Below are 19314 nucleotides of genomic sequence, written 5' to 3'. Positions count from 1 at the left end.
AGAGTACTTGAGATAGTCAACTTACAAGGAGGAAAGGGTTATTTTGGCTTACAGTTTCAGAGGCTCCAGTCCATAGTCACTTGTCTCCATTGCTTTTGGTTCTGGGATGAGGCAGAACATCATGGCAGGGACGTTGGGTGGAGCAAAGCTTTTTACCTCAAGGAGGCTGGGAAGAAAAGAGAATGGAAGAGGAGAAGCTGAGGTTTCCAACATCTCCTTTAAGGGTATGACCTCAAAGAACTAACTTCTTCCCACTAGCCCCATCTCCTAAATGTTCTACCACCTCCTGATAGCACCATGGACTGGGAGCCAACCATGACATACTGAACCCCTGACATACTAACCCATGACCTACTGAAGATCCACATTATAGGAGCCCTTGAGGAGCAGAGTGAAAGATGATCCACATCTTACTCCTCTCCGTAGCAGGCTTTATCTGTGTACCAGAGGAAGCTGTAAATGCAGCTCAGTTCAACAACAGTTCACGAGGAATCCAAAACCCAGTTATGACCCAGTCCTTAAGGAATCCATAATCGACTAATACACATCCTCTGTGTATTGAGCCACTGAATGCTGAAAATTGGACCTGAGCCTCATTTGTTTCTATGACTTCCCTATCAGATGCCCATACTCCAGAGCTGGGAGTCACCTTCTACTCTCCTCTTCCTCATGCCCAGGGATCACCTTCACATGTTGCCAACTCCCAGCACCTCCCTCTTCTCTATGTCCTACTGCTGCTGACCTTGTTCAAGCCCTTACAGCACAACTTCCTAATGAGCTGCACCACCCTAATTGCTGTTCTCCACACAGGTCTGAGCAGGGCTATTTCAACTCTTCCCACTCCTTCTTCTGTTCTCTCACATAAAGCTTAAGCAACTTGGTCTAGAAAAGAGAACTTCCATGACTGAGCTCCTGTTTGACTCTCCAATAACCTCACTGTCATTACCACTTACTGTTAGCTTTGCACACCATAGTATGAATTGCTCATAGTTCCTTACACACTCATGCACACATGCAAGCATACACGCACTGCACGTGGGCTTATACCTCTACACCTGTGATGTTTCTGCCCTCTGCTCGAGATGTCATCTTATTGACTCTAGTCTTTCCCATCTAGTCCAAATTGATCATTCCAACTCATGCTCTAAGGCTTAACATAGACATCACAACCATGTCTCCTGGAAAGTGTCCCCATCTCCTGCCATACCACCCACGCCAGTGAGGTTCCTGTCCTCCATGCTCCCATAAGGCCCTTCATTCTACCCTCCTGCACATGACACTGTGTGTGAGCTTCAGCCTGAAACCTACCCCTTTGAAGTTCACAATCACATCAAACTTGACTCTGTATTGTAAATCCCTAGCACAGACCCAGTATTAATAGAAGGTACTCAGTGTTTATTGGCTAAATGAAGAACAAAGCTGCCATATCCTAGATGACTCCCTTTTCTGAAATTGTGCTACTGATTCTCATTTTAACACAAATACAAGAATTTCAGTTTTTTAAATATTTGTAAGCATGCGATTTTCTTACTTGACACATAATATCAATGAATTTGAAACACTTTAACTGGGATTCTTTTCTAATAATTCTGGACTTCCTTCTAGTTACAAATAATCTGTTCTCTTTTAATTTGATGAATTACCAAAATCAAGGATAGAGATGAGGGAAACAGGCTGTTATATCTTACATAGGAAGCCCTTGCTGGGAATCATAACCTCTGCTTCAGTCAAATGGTAGTCAGATAACTTGCCTAAGGGCACAGGGCTGCAGGTATGTGGCAGAATCAGACATAGAGCTCAGACCCAGGAACTGGAAGTTCACGTCCTTCCAACAGCACAACAGCAAGAACACCATTCTGCTGTGTTTAGAGGGGACACAACCATCCAAAAATCTGTGAAGAATTTTAAAGTGTTTAGTACATGTGAAATTCACAACTCTGCTTATGAAGTATTATATTGAAGTGAATTTCATTATTTCAAACAGCTTGAGCTTGATTTCTTTAGAGAAAAGAAACAAATAATCAAAATAAAGACATAAAAGTCCCTGGCTCTGAGCATTGCTCACCTCTTTAAAGGCTATGGACCATGGCCTGTGGCTCAGAGAAAGCTCAGATAAATTCTATTTTCCCTCCTTCACCCAACAGAGCACAGCTTTGTAATCCTCCTTCCATTAACTACCCGTTGTTCTGTTGCCAATCCTATCTCATTTTAAAATATCATTTTTTATGAAGGGTAATGTTACATGCTAGAAAACTGTAAAAAATTAATGGATAGAGTTGGTATGAAGAAAATGCATTATTTCAATAGTTTTATTTTTGCCTATTACACATTTACAAGTTTTGTTGCTTATATGGATATGTTTTATAGATGACTCTACTCAAAACATATTACTTTAACACTTTGATCATTGAGAAATTTAAATCAGCATTCTAGCTTTTTCACACAAAGAATTCTTTCCTAAAAGATTTACCTGGATTGTTGTTAATATTCTTATTCTTCATGTAAAATAGCTATTAGAAGTTCTCACAGAGGATCTAAGAGAAAATTATCTTAAAGGTTGAATGAATGTGATTAGCTGACTAATATAGTTTCTGAAAATCACACACTGAAATTTGGTGGCTATACATATAGACTCTGTGTGTGTGTGTGTGTGTGTGTGTGTGTGTGTGTTATACTGGGTGTTGGACCCAGGACCTTTGCACTATGCTACAGGGTTCACTAAGTCAATAAGTTTCGCAGGCCGAGGTAGAACTTGCAAATCCTCCTGCCTCAACCTTCTAGAATGCTGGGATCAATATTTTCCATTGTTTGTCACTGAATCAGAACAGATCCTGGTGCCTAATACATTGTTTTCAAAATATGTGTTCAAGGAGAAAATGCCCTCTAGGAATCTGAGCCTAGTCATCTCTCGATATCCTTCTTGTGTTTGCATTTTTAATCTGTCCCATAGTCTATTCGTTAGATCACAATTATATTAAGCAAAAAAGAGAGAAAAATTATAGGAAGGCTCTGAAGGTGCTCACAGAAGCAAAACGCTAGCACTCAAGTCATAGTAGAATAAAGAAGGGTCAGAGCTCCAGGTGACAGAAAGAAGAAACAGCCTCATAAGAATCTACTCCAGAGATATTCCCATTTTTGCTTCTCCACTCAAAATTCAGCTTCCCAGGACAGGGAGAATGGAGGCTGAGTGTGGACTCTACCCACTTCCTAGGATTAAAAGAAGTCAGGGAGTGGATTTACTAAAGCATTCAAACCTCCTGGCCTGAGACCAAGAGGCGTAGCACCCAAAGGAGAATTCAGGTGTCCCTCCTGAATGTGCCACAGTGATGAACAAAACTGACAGATAGCTACCAGGTCAGCAAAGCATTCCAGTTCCTTTTCCTAATAAAGTGATAAAATTCCTGCACATTTACTTTAGATCCTGAGGTCTCAAATTTTATTATTTTCATATACAATAGCCAATAGTTCTATATAATATTTTCTAACTCTAAGCTTCCTCTCCCATTCTTGCCCATTCTCTCATTTCCCATGCTAAAGGAAGGAAGGAAGGAAGGAAGCAAGGAGCAGAAAAGAGAGAGAGAGACAAATTAAACAATAGGACTTTTTTAAGGGAAACCAGAGAAGATGATTTTGGATGAGCAGAACTTTGAAATCATCGTATCAGAAGCATAACATTATCAACAGTACTCATTAATAAATAAAGCTTTCATTTAGGATCTTTGTTAATCTGTGTTTCTCTATAAACAGAACCTAAAGGATAGATCATAGTCTTTTGTAAGCATATAAATGGGCAGATAGTTTGAAGAATCCATAGAACAGGATAAAGGGTGAATAGAAAACCATTACTATGTGTGGGATGCAAGAAGAAAGTCACTGGCTCTCTTTCATGTTTCAAAACTTTGCATGACATTCACTAAAAAATTTTCTTTCTATGGCCAATTCAAATGCCACCTACTATTTGCTGTTGTGTTGTTGTTGTTGTTGTTGTTGTTGTTGTTGTTGTTGATTAGCACATGTGTGTAGTGCTAAATGTTTACTGGCTGCCATTTTGACTGAGAAATCATAATGACAGGAACTGAAGCAGCAGCAGTCCGGTTCTGTCTTCCCTTTCTCCCTACATTCCTTCTTCCCCCTACACTCCACAGTCCCAGTCCCAACATGTTGCAGAAGCAAGAAAACTAGAAACCTGCGGAGGAGACTGGCGAGGAGAAGCAGGACACACAGAAGAAAGAAGATATTCTTCCTGAGAGAGCTGAGGAGGCAAAGCTAAAGGCCAAATGTCCAAGCCTAGGACAAATGCCTGGAGGGTCCACTTCCTCATGCAAGACTCCAGAAAGGGCAAAAGTACTTTAACTCAGGAGACCACAAGATGGTCAAAGCCAAGATGAACAATAAGCAGCCAAGTCAGGACCAGACAAGAATCTGGTGACTGGTAACCACTCCCCCACCTCACAGGATGTACCCCAGATAAAGTTCTCACTCATCACCAGCAAGCTTGCAGGGTAACCTGGGCCTCTGCTCCCTTTCCTCACCCAGTGGACTTTCCTGTGTCACAGGGAGGGATGACATGGGCCCTAGTCAGTTCTCCTCAGCTTGCCAGCCAGGAAAGACTGATTCTGCTGGGGGGTGCTGAGGAGGTAAGGTGGGTGGAAGTGGGCTCTGAATTCATTGATTTGGTTAAATTGAGACCTCCACACCCTCACTGTAGCCCAGGTAGGAGGCTGGAAATAGGAAAGACTAAGATTGGATAATCCTGCAAATTCATTTTCTTTGGTGAGAAACTGGGGAGATATGCTTTCTCCTTTTGGAAGAATATGCTCCAAAACTGGTTAAGCTGAGCCTTGGGAATAGATGGCAATTTTAACATCCCAACACTAACATAACATAATTGGGAAAGGCACGTTGAATGAGACATGCTTTCTGTGCTTCTAAATGTTTTGTCCCTTAGGCTTCTATTGCTTCGTGTTTCCATGATGGCAGGTTGAAAGAATCCTCAAAAAGGAAAACTGATCTGCTTGCCTAAAACTGTAGTGCCCACTTCACCCTCTTTATTTAGTGTATCTTGCCATTTGCCCTGGCTCTCAAATGATGTATAGCTTAGTGAACATTGTTCATGAAAATGGATGCCTTCTCTCTCTTCCAGTATGTTGCTTTCGAACGTTTGGTGGGATAGCAGAAAAGAGCATTGGCTTAGGAGTCAGTCGAGATATCTGGTGTCTGGTTCCACTCAGTCTTGGAAATACCTGTGAATAAACTTGGGCAAGTCTTTTAGCCTCTCTGGATTTCTGTCTCTAAAATGAAGTTAAGAATGCACAAGAGTGATTCTGTCTCTAAAATCCTGTACTTGTCAGCAGAAAACCTCTGTAAAACTAAAAGTGCAGAAAGCTCATGGCTGAGCTTCTGCTCTGCAGCACTGAGACATACTCCAGAGGGGACCACTGGGGGTCTCCATGGGGAAGGAGGACGTTTGGGGTTAGAGGGCTATAAATTCAGGCAGCAGAAGAGCATAGGTATCACAGTCATGAGGTTAAGAAAAAATTATTAAGAAGCTAACCATAGAGCCAGGTGCAGTGGCATGTACCTGTAATCCCAGCAGTGAGGTAGACTGAGACAGGATGATCATGAGTTCAAGTCCCATCTGGCCAATTTAGTGAGACCCTGTCCCAAAATAAAAAAAGAAAAAGAAAAAGGGCGAGAGATGTAGCTCTGTGGTAGATCATCTTTGGGCTTGATCCCTAGCACGAAAAAAAAAGAAAAAAAAAAAAGATTTAGTCATGGAAGCTTGTCTCTGACCTCACCCACTTTCCTGGCCTCCATCTGGCCCTTGGCTGCCAAAAAGCTGCTCAGGCAGCAGAGCTGATGTGCCTGGGGAAACATGCGTGGTCATGTCCAAGTGGTGAGCCGTGCCTCCAATGTAATCAGATGCAGGAGTGTTGTTAGGGAGAGAGAAAGAGAAGGGATAAACTGAGCTCCCGACCCCTGGAGGGCTTCGTGCTACTGCCGGGTGGGGCAGCAGGTTCTCAGGAGAGGATCCACCTTGGAGGAAGCGGGAAAATGGTTGAGGCAGAAGAATGAGAAAGCTGCCTTCCTAGAGCTCAGTAACCTCGCTCTCGTGGGCTAAGGTCAGGTCGCAGTGCTGCTTCCCAAACAGGTGAAAGAAAGGGTTGTCCTGACTGGCACCTTCAATGTACTTATTGCTGGTTTGGCCTGAATCTTACAGAATCCTTCCTGCTAGTTGTGTCAAAGAGGGCCAGGGTGAGGTCTAACTGTTAAAGAGGGCAAGATTCTGTCATCCTCTTGCCCTTTCACCTCACAAATTTTGACCACCAGCCACCCACTTGCCCCTGAGAATGATTTACCGACTCGAGGCTGCGTATGGGGTGCCAAAGTCTGTGTACATCTCCAGACTTCAGCTTTCCGGGTGTCATTCAGACTGGATGGGAAAACGTTGGTGGGAAAGGAACAAAGAGAGGAGGATCCCAGGACTCCCTCCCACAAACTCCCTGATTGTCCCTTGTAAGTTTAAATAACTTTTGTGTTTCTTGCTCCATTCCCTCATGCTGTCATCCTTTATCTAAAGTCCATGGGGGTAGAGGAAAATGCCGAACATCATTGTGTAGTTTCCTCAACTGTCCCAGCCATATTGTACATAGATAGGTCATGTTGTATATAACACATCTTAAGTCCCTTTTCATCCCCTTCCCTTCCCTCTTTCTCTCCATGAATCCCTTCACCCCTTTCCCTTTTGTGTACCTGTTTGCAATGCCACCTACCTTTAAGATACGTCCTTTAAAATATTCAAGTCAGATCTCCAAGTCTTTAGCCATGCTGTGTAGTCTTTCTCCTCCATGCTGTGTACATACAAGAATTACAGCTTTATTTTATTACCTTTTTATCTTACTCTAAATAGTAACTGATTATATTTATTGAACACTTAGCATGTTCTGGAAGCCTGAGTGTTTAACAACATCAGTAAGGGGGTTTCAGTGACACAATGGGCTAGTGCATGGTACTCACATAATAATGTTGATAAGTACTATAATAAGTTAAACTGTTACAGTCTTTATAAATTTATATTTACAAATTGCAAGGATAAGTATCCCATTGTTTTATAGAGTTATAAACATTATATGATTACCCATAGGCCCCTTAGGGGATATCTCTGGATTGTCTCCATTTCACAGATTGAAAGGGTAAGTAATGTCCTTGGTCACACATCTTTTATTTTTCCAGAAACATTTGGGGCCTAGGTATTCGAATAAATGTTTCTTGCATTGTCTGTGGCTTCAAAAGTGAACAGAGACCCTCAGGTAAGAGTAGAGAAAAAGAATTGGCTTTGCCCAGAAAAAGATGGGGGAGGAAACAGAAGAATTGTAGCAGGAAGCCAGGAAGGATTAAGGTTTATGCTTAAGGAAGTCTAGACTCCTCCGGGCAGCAAAATGTCCGGCAACATTTTTCCTAAGGACTTCAAAAAAGAAGACAGATGTGCATTTATCAAAGAAGGTTTCCAGTCTTAAGTGTTCACAAGCTACCAATGTGCTTTAAGTCGATCAGCCTCCCACTATCACACAACTGGGTCCTGCAGAGCCACAGTGAACATGCTCCTGAGGCAAAAACTGTACTGTGGACATGTTCAGCGGGAGAATATCTCCCAGGTGCCCTCGTCGTTTGTGCCAGGTTCAAACCTATGACCAGGCTTGCTCATCTACAGCTTTTACCAACTTTCAACAAAAATATTTTAACAAAAGTGACGAAAGAGGAACCATTATGTATTTTCTTGGTTGAGCATTTGCAAGAGCTGGTAATGCATCAGAAGTGGACCTAAGAGTCTTTTGTCTTTGTGTTCTTTCTGAGCCTGATGTAAGGGCAGGTGATAGTTTGAGAAGCCAGTCTTACAAAGTCATTTGAGCTACACATTTTGATCCAAACAAAATAGCAAACAATTTGGGGGCTTTGTATTCAAAGTATTAAATCACACGTGGCAAAGTCAACTTAAAATTACAGTATCCAAAACCATCAGCATGCCTGTCCCTGTAAGTCAGTAGGTAGTCAGTAATCACAGATTTATTGAGCATATGTAGTCCCCTTAGAAAAGGACAATAATCATTAGCTTGTTCTTTGATTCTTCATTTGTGTCTTTTTATCTTCACTTATATTTTCAAAGGTAGCCATTCCAGACTCCAAAATTTCAATCTTCAAGTCAAAATAACTAAATCTTGCCTTCAATTGAGTATTTGATAGTGAAAAGTAGTCTACTTCCCATCTGAAATCTACACTCCAAATTCTCAGGGTGTAAAGGCAAGAAGAGAAGTTTTAAAACGTTTTTCTTAACTCCACCTACAAAAGTAGATCTTGAGAGTGTCTTTTTGGTGACAACAGATGGATCCACAAATCTTCAGGGATGAGAAGAGAGCTTGACGTTTCTTTTGTCTTTCAAAAGGAAGTTGAGTTCAAAAGTAGTTGAGAAATCTTGATATAGAAAATGGCTATCTTTGCTTTCAATAGATTTTGGAATCCGGTAGCCTTCACCAATTCCATGGGTGATTAACATACACCCATAGAGGTGAAGTTCTAAATGTAAAGTCAAATTTAGCCTTAAAAATCCCTTAGACCACCCAGTAGCCTAGAGGATATGTGGACAGGTGTGTCCTGGTGAACAGTGCTGTGTTACATGGACCCTAGGACCACAGCCTGCATAGCCAGACACATATATCCTTAGCAAGTGAAGAGCAGGATGCTGCTAAAAGTAACAGAGGGGCTGGCAGATCCAACCCCTCATCCAACACTTCTCACTTCCAAGATAAGAGCAAAGCTTGGGGATTGAAATAGAGGGCAGAGTTAGCTACTCTCATTAATGTTTTATTATTTCTTTTTTATGGGGGGAGTACAGAGCAAATAGATAAATTTTCTATAGTTAAAGAAACAAGGAATGCAGTTCCACTTTACACGCAGGTGGAAAAGACTATTTGGACCAAGTATGATCACTTATTTCACTCCCTAACCTCACTTAACACTTTCAATTAAATTTTTAACTCCACTCATGATTGTATAATCACAAATCCCCTTCATAATGAAGAGGGTGGCAATAACTGATCATCCTATACTTTATCCATTTTTATAGATTGCATTTAATCATTATATTTTTCCAATGTAAACTTGTTTTGGACATAAAAATGCCATCAATATGGAAAGTAATAAAAACTTAAAATTATTCAAAAATCAAGAGAAGTGTTAGGGACAGAACAAAGGGTGGGAATTCAGTACACATGGAGTCTCTACCATATACATTACCAGATCATGTTTTAAACTAGTACTTTTACAATTTGAGCAAGACAGGTATCAGTGTCACTTACTACATGCTCAGTAAATGTTTGTCACTTGAAGAGTTGATTGATCAGAGGAAGGCTTCTGTAAGAATGCTCTAAACTTTACTGCAAATTAATGCAATAGTCCACTTGTGATCAAGATGCTATCATCAAGGTATTCAAGGACATTTTTGGCTCCATAACTGACCGGTGTTGAAAATAAAATATTTCAAACTTGAATTATCTTATTTAAGCCATCTGCAAGTTGGGCAAAATAACCATGGCCTATTATACTATAATGTATCAAAATATGGAATTATTTGATAGAACATATCTTCTTTCACTATGATGACTTCCCACCTTTACCGTGCCACTATCCTTAGATGACACCTGCTTTGCTTGCAACCAACAGCTTGGTGTACGTGATGCTGCAGCAGATGGCTTGAGGCGTGATGTGTTAATGGCAGTGATTACTTTATGAATAGTGCCAGCTGATCAGGGACATAATAAAACAATAGTGGCTGCCATCCTGGCAAAGGTGCTAAATAGGGGTGACATGCTTAGTACAGGCCATACCTCTCTCTCTTGAACCTCATTATCAATTCCAAAGAGACACACAGGCTACCCAGGCAACAACGGCAGGTTCGCATGCAGAGGAAAGATCCCAGCAGCTGGAATATTTCCCTCCATGTTAATTGGAATGGGGGAGGGCACCAGCTTTTAAGGCACCAGCCGTTTGGGCAAATAAATGTTAATGTATGTTTTTGGTTTTATTCCTCATGGACTATCCCCTAAGCTTGTAGCCCAATACTCAACCACTTTTCAGAGGTCTGGTTCCCACCGCTCTCCATGAATTGAGACCGGATAGATATCAACTTTTTAAGATTGTATTTCTGAGGACCATCAATGGTCTGAACAAATTTCTATCTTTAATTCACATCTCTAGGAAAAGTTAGCAGGGAAGTCAGGAATCGCTGATGAGCCTCTGCTAAGGGTAATTTATCCATTCCATGCACTGGGTCATGGGAAATATTGTGAAGCAAAAAAAAATGAAGTCTTTTTCTTCAAGGTGCATAATTTCTTGGGAAAAACATATACGCAAACAGTTAGTCGTAATCCAGAGTGGTGAGCTGGGTTGTCTTCGGGGTTGAGTATAAGAGTAGTTTGAGACTTTAGAAAACAATGTCCCAAATTTAAATATATATGTATATAAAATGACCTAATAAAACAAACATTCAGAACTAGGGGTACAGCTCAGTTGTAGAATATTTACCTGCCACATGTGAGACCCTAGGTTCCAGCCCCAGCACCAAAAACTAAATAAATACTCAATGTTCCAATGTGTTGATCCAATACTTCTGACTTACTGTGGATTACTAACATGTCTTCTTAAAATAGTGCTTTTTAATAATTGAAAGAATCATGAGGTCTTCCATGGTACCTATGTTTTTGAGGCTTCTGGTAGGTTTTGCTCTTGCTCACGTATTTTTGTTACCCACATGAAAAAATACAATATACCAAATAATCTAAAATTAAAAAAAAACATTATACACAAAATATCTTCCACTCTTTGATAGGGAGAAATGAAAAAGAAATATTCAAGTAGATTCTACAGTTTATGTACAACCAATATTCTCTTTGTAAGTCTCCCAACCAAAACTGAGACTATTACCATGACATCCTCTAACCATTACAGCGCCTTCCCAGGCTGACTATTAGAAATTTACTGTATTATGTCTGCCCTGCAGACATGAGAAAGGCCTGATATATTTCAGTGATTTTACTTAACCTAGTAATTAGTTTACATGGTTATATAGAGATTTTACTGCTTTGAAGATGACAGTTTTTCTCTTCAAATTTAGTTCCGATAGCCAGTCATTTCATTTCACGGTTTACAAAAGATCTGATACATTGTTAAGAGGTCACCACCTAAAAGCACTAAAAAAAAAAATCATCTTTCACTAACCTAGTGCTTCTTTGTCCAGTCTCACTTTTTTGTTAAATATTTCGTGGTCCATATACTCAGTGGGCCAAGGAAAAAAGATTTCATAAGCATGGCCAGTCTTATTAGGAATATTAGAAGTTTTACATAGCAATGCAGAGAAATGATTTAATAATTTTCAAGGTTTTGAACATGTTGCCCATGGATGTGAGAGGAATAACAAAAATATTATGGGCCTGTTAATTCAGTGAACAAATTATTTATTACACATCTCCTACTTAGGTTCTTAGGCACCAGAATGACACCAAAATGCCTTTCTTTCCTCATGAAATGTATAGCCTAGAAGAGGAGAGAGGAACTAAATTAATGAAGAAAACAAAATAATTGCACACAGGGAAAGAGAATACTTGAGACATGAGGAGAAGCTTCAGGAATTGGGACAATTGAAAAAAGGCATGAAGAAGGGAGAGAACACACCAGCCAAAAATTGGAGGAAGAATATTGCAGGGAGCAGAGATGAAGCTTTTAGGTAACATGGTCATAGCATATTGAATGAATACCGCAAGATTGCTGTAAGTCATGGATTCCATTGACTTATTGATATCCAAAAACTAGAGTGCTTTCCAACCAATGGACAGATGCTGGCTATCTCCTGTGTCATTTCAGCTGTGTAAATGAATGAGGGTATGTAAAATTTCTGTGCAATGCAGTAGAAAATACCATGATGGAAATCTTTTCTCTTAAAGTTTCTAAGACACAGATAGAATAATCCATGCACCAGTTACCCCCCAAAAGCATGACAGTTGTACAGTTAGCTTGCAACATAAGATCCTGAATAGAGAAGGTGCCCTAATATTAAATTTTAGGAAACAACTTCACCACCATTCACTTTTTGTTCTTTTTCAATCAACTTCTGACATTAGAAGTAGAAAATAAATGTTTGCTCTTTAAAAATATGCAATGATCAAGATAAGGATCCTCTCTAGCCTTGTTACTCAGCTTGGTGCCTACTCTTGTTCATCGGAGATGAAGCATTTTGTGATACACTGCTAGCAGAAGTTATAGGAAATTCTTCTTCACTTGGCTTCTCCTCCACTGAGATAAAAACAAACACAGATGAGAGGGTGCTGCTCCCTAGCTTCTGGACACCCCCTTCTGAGACTGGGCTCACATTGAGTATGCTCATGAAGGACCATTCATTACCACAAAGCAGTGCAGTTCCAACATCGGAGATCATGTTCCTCTTGTCTTTGACTTCCGCTTGGAGTTGCCCATGACCCTTCAGGAGAACATGTGGCGAAAGTAGTTTTGCTCTGTGAGCCAACAGAAAATTGGCCCTTGAGATGATTTGTAAAGGGATTTTGTAAGCCATGCACAGAACAGCATGGTTTCCTAGTAGGCATGGAATTCAGAGTTGTAATAGAAAACATTTATTTGGCTACAACTAAACATCTTAACACATGTTAGCATTTGTTGCCAATATGCTTCCTAATTAAGAACAACATAAAATCATAGGAAATCCTTTATCCTGTCTTCATGCACTTTTCATGTATCTTTAGTGGGCTGGCTTTCTTTCTCAAGTGTAACTACCAAACGGAAAGAAAAAGACAGGTTGATTCAGAAGTCCTGTTTTGCCAACCATGAACTACAGTGTCATTAACAAGATGAATGTACATTCCAGAAGGTAACATAAGCATTTTTTTCTCTCTTTAAACGAATGCTGCTATTAAAAACTAATTTTTTTAAAAAAGCTAATAATTAGTATCCCCCCTATAAAAAGACAGCACCATTTCTGTGGTAAGATTTTATCTATAACTGCTGTAAAACTTCAAATAGTTTTTATTAAAAATCCCATCTCGAGGATAGCCTGGACAATTGGCCATGTTTGTATATTTTATCATGTCGAACACACTTCAAGAGGGACAACAAACTAGGATCTGGTTTTCTTCTTAAGTCCTCCTTAAATCCATGTTAATTTCATCTGAAAATATTTAGAGATCTACCTGTGAGTCAGAACTGTCAGTCCCTTGAGACAAACACATGAATGTCAGACAATTACTGCATAGAGAAAAATGTACATGCTATTTCTAATTAAAGCTAGGAATGTATGAATTACTCTTAGAAACTCAGGATTTATCACTTTGGATGTAGTCCTTTTTTTTTTGGTACCGGAGATCGAACTCGGGTCTTTGCACTTGCGCAGCAGGAGGCAAAACCACTGAGCTAAATCCCCAGCCCTGGATGTAGTCTTTGAACCTACAGAGTCAAACTAATTGCTTACTTTCCCTACCATCGGGCTGAAATTAAAAGTTAAAAAAAATAAAAGCAGAAAGAAAAAAATCCAAGCATTCTGGCACATTATACATTAGATTCCTCCCTCTAGGTCCATTTGATTCTCTTTCTTTCCTTCTTTCTTCCTTTCCTTTTCTTCCTTTCTTCCTTTCTTACTTTGTTTCTTTTCATGCACTGAAATCAGCTTTGAAATAACACAAAGAATTAAATCTCAGGTCTGACAAGTTATCTCCAAACATTTCTGTAGGACTCTTTAATGATTTTAAGAATTATTAAACATTTTTCAATGAAACGCACATGATCTTGCTGCCCCTTTCCTGAGTATGGTTTTGCATTCCTTTGGTCTTTTCCCCTTTCCAAATCTATTTATTGCTTGTTGTTCTTGGCTCTTTCTCGCTTTTCATTTTTCATCATGATTAGTTCTTTATGATCGTGTGTTTCCTTTTCTTCTCCCCGCCATGGCTGCCAGCCCAGTTGTTCTCTCCAGGCCCTTGAGTTTCCCTTTGCTGATGAAACCAGAGCTGCCTCCCTGCCTGGCTTTGGCCATCCAGCTGTTTCCGTTTTAAAACATAAACTCATTTTTATTCCATGAAGTTCCTGGACAAACCTGCCTCCTTTTGCTGAAGAAATTGATAATAACATGAAGGATAAAAAGCTTTTAAGAGAGAGGCATATCTGGAGAATTTGGGAGTGGAAAAAGGATGGAAACTCATGTTTTGAAACATTATGAAAAAAATTGTTTTTCCTTAATGTCTTGATCTTCTTCGGCAGCTCTTGATGGTGGCAGGTGTGTCTTAAACTGCTCTTCTCAGGTCCACCCTCCTTCCCAGCCTCTTTCTCCTCCCACCTTATCTGTTAAACATTTCTTGGCCTCTGTGAAAATAGCCCAGGTAACACCACAAACCTATATTGTGTATGATTAGGTGTTGGAAAGTTGCCGACCGGAGCTGCAGCCTGCCAAGTCCAGTCCATTTACTGCAATGCCATAACTGTGCAAGGAGGTCTTAATCCCTCTTTAATCTCCAGTGTGCCCTTGACATCATGGAAATTACTTGCAAAGCTAATGTCATCAGATGAACCCTGCTCAGTCTTTCAGAGAAGGTTTCCTGAGCAAAACAACCTGTTTACTTCTTAAGCTTTCAAATCCCCCAAATATTTCTAGAAAAATTAAGGCGCCCGCAACTATCATTTTACCAAAAGAGACTGGCTAATTCTTTGTCAGTATTATAACTGATAAGAGCTCACATGACTGGGAATTTGTATTCTACCCAAGCATCAGCTGGGTGTATTGTGTTAAAAACCTGATTGATTAGACAAAGAGGCTGGTCTTGTAGCTCTACCAGCTCTGAGTTTTAGAAGAAAAATCTCTTTTGAATCTGGGAAACTCTCCATCTCTGCAAACATTTTTCTCAGATAAAATTTCCAATAAATTATTGGTCACCAAAAAGATGAGGCTCAATCAAGGAAAAAAAAAATAGAAAGAAAACCCAAAAAAATATTTATTAGCTGAGAACCTCACTTGAAAACAACTTTCAGGTAATATAAACATCAGAATCCCCACTGGAAAGAAAGGATTGTAGTCATCTGGTATGTGGTAGTCCTTTATTATTTACAAAACCCATTCACAACAACCCCATAAAGCAAGGAGTAAGAAAGCTAGGACTATTTGATGAAAAGCCTTAGAAGGTTCCAAGATAAACATTCTCTTAGAACTAAGCTCCACCCAGAGCATGTATCCTGGATACCTGTACGATGGAGGTCACTTCAGTGGAGACATCACTGTCCTGTCTTAGAGAGAAGAGAACCTGAGAGGGCAGGTTAGATCTTGAGTATAATAGTTTATTCTCCAGTCTACCAGGTGCTCTCACATGGTACCAGAGCCAATGTCTCTGAGCACAGCAGTCTCGTAGGCAGAAAGAATTTAGGTCCAACAGGCATAATGTGCCTGATCATGGTTTTTATGACTGCTTTGCTTGCCAACTGGTATTGTAGCTCCAAGTTCTTCCTGACCCTGGCTTGTGTTGCCCATCTGACCTTTGAGCATTCCCTGTGCCTGCTGTTTGCCATGTGGCTTTGACTTATAACACACCTGATTGCAACCACTGGACTCTGCAATGTTATCCCCAAGGCAGATCTGACCTCTGGGTTCTGCCTGCCCCCTCGGTCCCCAGAGAAATGCTGACCTGAGGCACACTTTGGCCCTGTCTTCTGACAGGGCTCACAACCATGTTACCAGGCGAGGTGCCAGACAATGACAAGGGCTGTGTGAGCCCCCAGATCAAGCTCCGAGAAGCCAGGCAGGTTGGGAAAAGCTGTTCTTGAGAAATGCTGACCTCTCTATTTCCATGACCTCTGTAAATTAAACGAATGCTGAAAAAAAAAGGCAAGCCCCAAAACTTTCTCCCAGGGTTTCCTTGTAGGAATCCATCATAGGAGAAATAGTTTACATAAAAAGATTGTGCAACCATCTGTGCTACAAATAACCATATCTAATTTTCTGTTTTTATTTTAAGAATTACCTTTAAAAAGTACCAATGTATAATGCAAAACTATATCCTTAAAATGAAAACAAAATACAACTCCTCATTGTTACCCGGTTGGACATTTTTATTGGTAATAAAAGGAAAGTAGAGAAGTGCTTGACCCATGAACGAGATGGATTTGGAAGATGGATTTGAAGCTAAGAATGCCTGATGTTCAGCACTGCTCTGTACAGATTCTTTCCAAGGGCCTGAGAGGAACCCCACTTATTCTGCTTTCATTACCTTTTAACTTTTTATTTAAAATACTCCCCAAAACTACATACTCACCAGGACCCACAATACCTGATTGTGAACCTAAAAATGGATTATGGATTCGTGAGGCTACATGATCTATCAGCACACTTATGTGGACCAAAGCTTTCTAGGGGATTTAAGTAAGATGTTAGAACTGTCTTCTACATCACAAACACAGAAAGGTATGATAAAATTAAAGCATCACCAGCCTACCAGTCAGTCCACCACCACTGCCACAAGTGAGCACTTAATGTTAGCTCACTGTCGTTCATCACGTCAAATCAGTATTGTTCATCTGAGTGCGGCATTTGTCATTTTGTTGGAATTCAGTGTGCAAATTTGTTTTGGATTTTCAGTTGTAGATGCACTATAAGCTGAAGGGATGTACGTCTACTTTTGAATTTGTATATACTGACGGAACATTACAATATGAAATAATTTCAATATGGTACAAGGCAAATATAAAAAATGGGGCAGGGAGGGAGAAAGGAAAGAATTAAGGAAGTTGGGAAGGAAGCAAAGGGAACTTAGTCTGGAACCCCAAAGAAAACAACTCTATAGCCTAAGGGTTCGGATTCCTAAATCACAAACATCACCTCATGGATTGCTTGGGTGTCACACAATGAGACCCAGACCTGCCTTAAGTAATGTTCTCATTTATTCAACAAAATTTCTGGCCCCATTAAGGCCCTATGCTTAAGTCTGATAGATGGTTTATTATTTACTACAGCTACCAAGGAGGGGAGAGACGAGAATGGAACATTCTCCAGGTAAAAATGCACAAATCTAGGTAGAAATAATCTCACCTACATAACGATCACAAATACTTGTTTACAGCCTTTTAGGCAACATGAGAAGACTAGTAAGGTGCTCAAGATGACACTTTCCTTTAAGATTAAAATATCTGTGGGAGCTTTTGGTCCATTAAGGCCCGAATACGTTTCATCCACCACGTTCCAAGTGGCATGCTCCTGAAACTAATTCCCTCTGCAGTTTAACTCCAGAGCTTCTCAGGGGAAACCAACTAATTTTTAATATTGGATTAAGCAAAATACAATTAGGAAGGCAAATTTCTAAGAGGGAGAAATCATGCAGAATATTCCCAAGCCAATTTGTATGATTTTGCAACATTCATTGTTTGAGTTCTCCTCTCCATCCCTCCTTTCACAGGTAATCATGAATTGCCTGTAATTAAAAAATCTCAGGTAACTGGCAGCAGGAACATTCCTTGAGAATTGTTTCCTAGGTCTCAGTAATAAGCCTAGATTTTTATATTTGCCACTATTTTGATGCTAGATATTCCTTCTCCTCTTTGTCTACTTCGAACTTGAGCATTCTAAGGACTCTCTCCCTTTGATCTGGAAAGGAAGAGATACTCTGTTTTATATCTACAGCCACATCTGAGTCCAACAGCTGATTGTTGCATCCTTGACCACATTATCTTTATCCCTCCAGGAATGGGCCTCAAAATGAAAGAAGTTTGACTGTTAGTGATTCGTAAGATATTAGAGCTCAGCAGGCCCTGAGAGCTGAGCTTGTCCAAAGACATATAATAAGACTGAAAGTATTCCTTTGTCTGCTTGGAGGGAAACCCCGATAGGCCCTCTAGATATGAATGTTTATTTCTAAATTTGATTTTTTCCAAACACTTGTTGAAAGAGATTCAACAAGACCTTACACTAACGGCTACATTGTCCAAGGAAATATCCTTCCATCTATAGATTGGTAGTTGGTTTTTCATTAGGACGAAGGTTAATTAAAATCTTAAAAGATTTCCACCTATCTCAATATGAGGAAAGGCACATGAAAAGGGAAAATTATCTTGCACTAAAATCTCGGGGAATTTTACACACCACTCTTAGAATATGAATTTTATGTTTGGATGAGATCATATAATATACCTTCGGATAAATCCACAGTTTCTATTTGGAATCATAGTTTGTGATCTATTTGGTTTATCCATGGTTTAAATTCAAAGATGCCAAATTGAGCATGCCTCAGGTTTGCTACACAGCATGAGGGGAAAAAATGACCACTAAGAGCCATGTGGTTCCACCCTGCTATTTTCTTTTTTTTTTCTAACATACGTCTATCTTGCTGACCTCTGCTCCATACCCATGATCTCTTATCTAGGCCATGAGCAGAGGACACATTCTCCAGGGATCATAATAAATAAAAGAAGGTAAAGGGGATTTTTTTTAAAAAAGAGGAGTACAAATTACAGTTCCAGGAAAACTGGAAAGCAAAATGTAAATGAGAGTCCCTCATTATTTCTTTTTAAGGATACTGGCACACTTAAAATGTGGATTTAAATGTAGGTTCAGTATATACACATTTCTGTGTGTGCATATCGGGCCTGTGTGTGCTCCATGCCTTTCTCCAGGAAGGCCAAAGTGCCCTCACACACCGATTTCAGATCACATAGTGTCAGTGCAGCTGGGACCAGTGTGGGAGGCAGGCTACAGAAGTGACTAGAGCAGAGTTGGAAAGAAAACTAGATTCTAATCCAGTTCAGGCACCTATCAGGTAGGTAATCTTGGGCAAAAATGTCTCTGTATCGGCTTCTCAGGCTGCAGCTGTCAACATCCAATGGCACACCGGAAGTAAAGCGCCATGCTAGGTGTATAGCAGATAGTCAGTAAATGGCAGAGAGTTTGTGACCATCACTCAATGGATGCCTGAGCATGAGTGATCAGCTGGCTTAGTGTCATTCCATTCCATCTGCTGCGCAACATCAAATAAACGTGTGCACTGTGTAACAGGTGGCCGCCAGTGGATGCTTTATCTGCATGACACTGTGCAACTCTTTGCAAAGTTCTTGCCCTGGGTAGACTCTTTTCTGAGGCCTATTTTATCTCCCCAGCTCCCTGCCCTACTCCTACACAACACCTTGCACACACACACACACACACACACACACACACACACACACACTGTTTACCATTTAATTGACTAGCTGTTTTAGCTTCCTGGACAGACAGCAACAGAGCTAAAAATA

The 19314-nt window shown here is 40.2% G+C and overlaps 1 long non-coding RNA gene and 1 pseudogene across 4 annotated transcripts in view; one reads left to right on the top strand and one right to left on the bottom strand.

The window, feature by feature from the left end:
- The window catches only part of LOC106010009 (uncharacterized), a 30081-nt gene that overhangs the window by 6683 nt on the left and 4084 nt on the right, over window positions 1-19314 (bottom strand). For 2 of the 4 annotated variants that reach the window (XR_015441700.1, XR_015441702.1), the window contains 4 exons: window positions 6774-6851; window positions 5582-5735; window positions 1752-1892; window positions 53-166 (listed from right to left, as the gene is read on the bottom strand). This is a non-coding gene — a long non-coding RNA (uncharacterized LOC106010009). The remainder of the gene's footprint in view (window positions 1-52; window positions 167-1751; window positions 1893-5581; window positions 5736-6773; window positions 6852-19314) is intronic. The other 2 variants (XR_015441701.1, XR_001183973.3) reach the window with 2 other exon arrangements.
- LOC101712989 (alpha-endosulfine pseudogene) lies at window positions 4159-4506 on the top strand (annotated as a pseudogene).

The sequence above is a fragment of the Heterocephalus glaber genome, unplaced genomic scaffold, assembly GCF_053883595.1.
Source record: "Heterocephalus glaber isolate CG9 unplaced genomic scaffold, H.glaber_assembly_v1.0 deba00001531, whole genome shotgun sequence".
NCBI lineage: Eukaryota > Metazoa > Chordata > Mammalia > Rodentia > Bathyergidae > Heterocephalus > Heterocephalus glaber.
The sequence above is the reverse complement of the archived record's forward strand: the minus strand, read 5'-3'. Positions and strand labels throughout refer to the sequence as shown.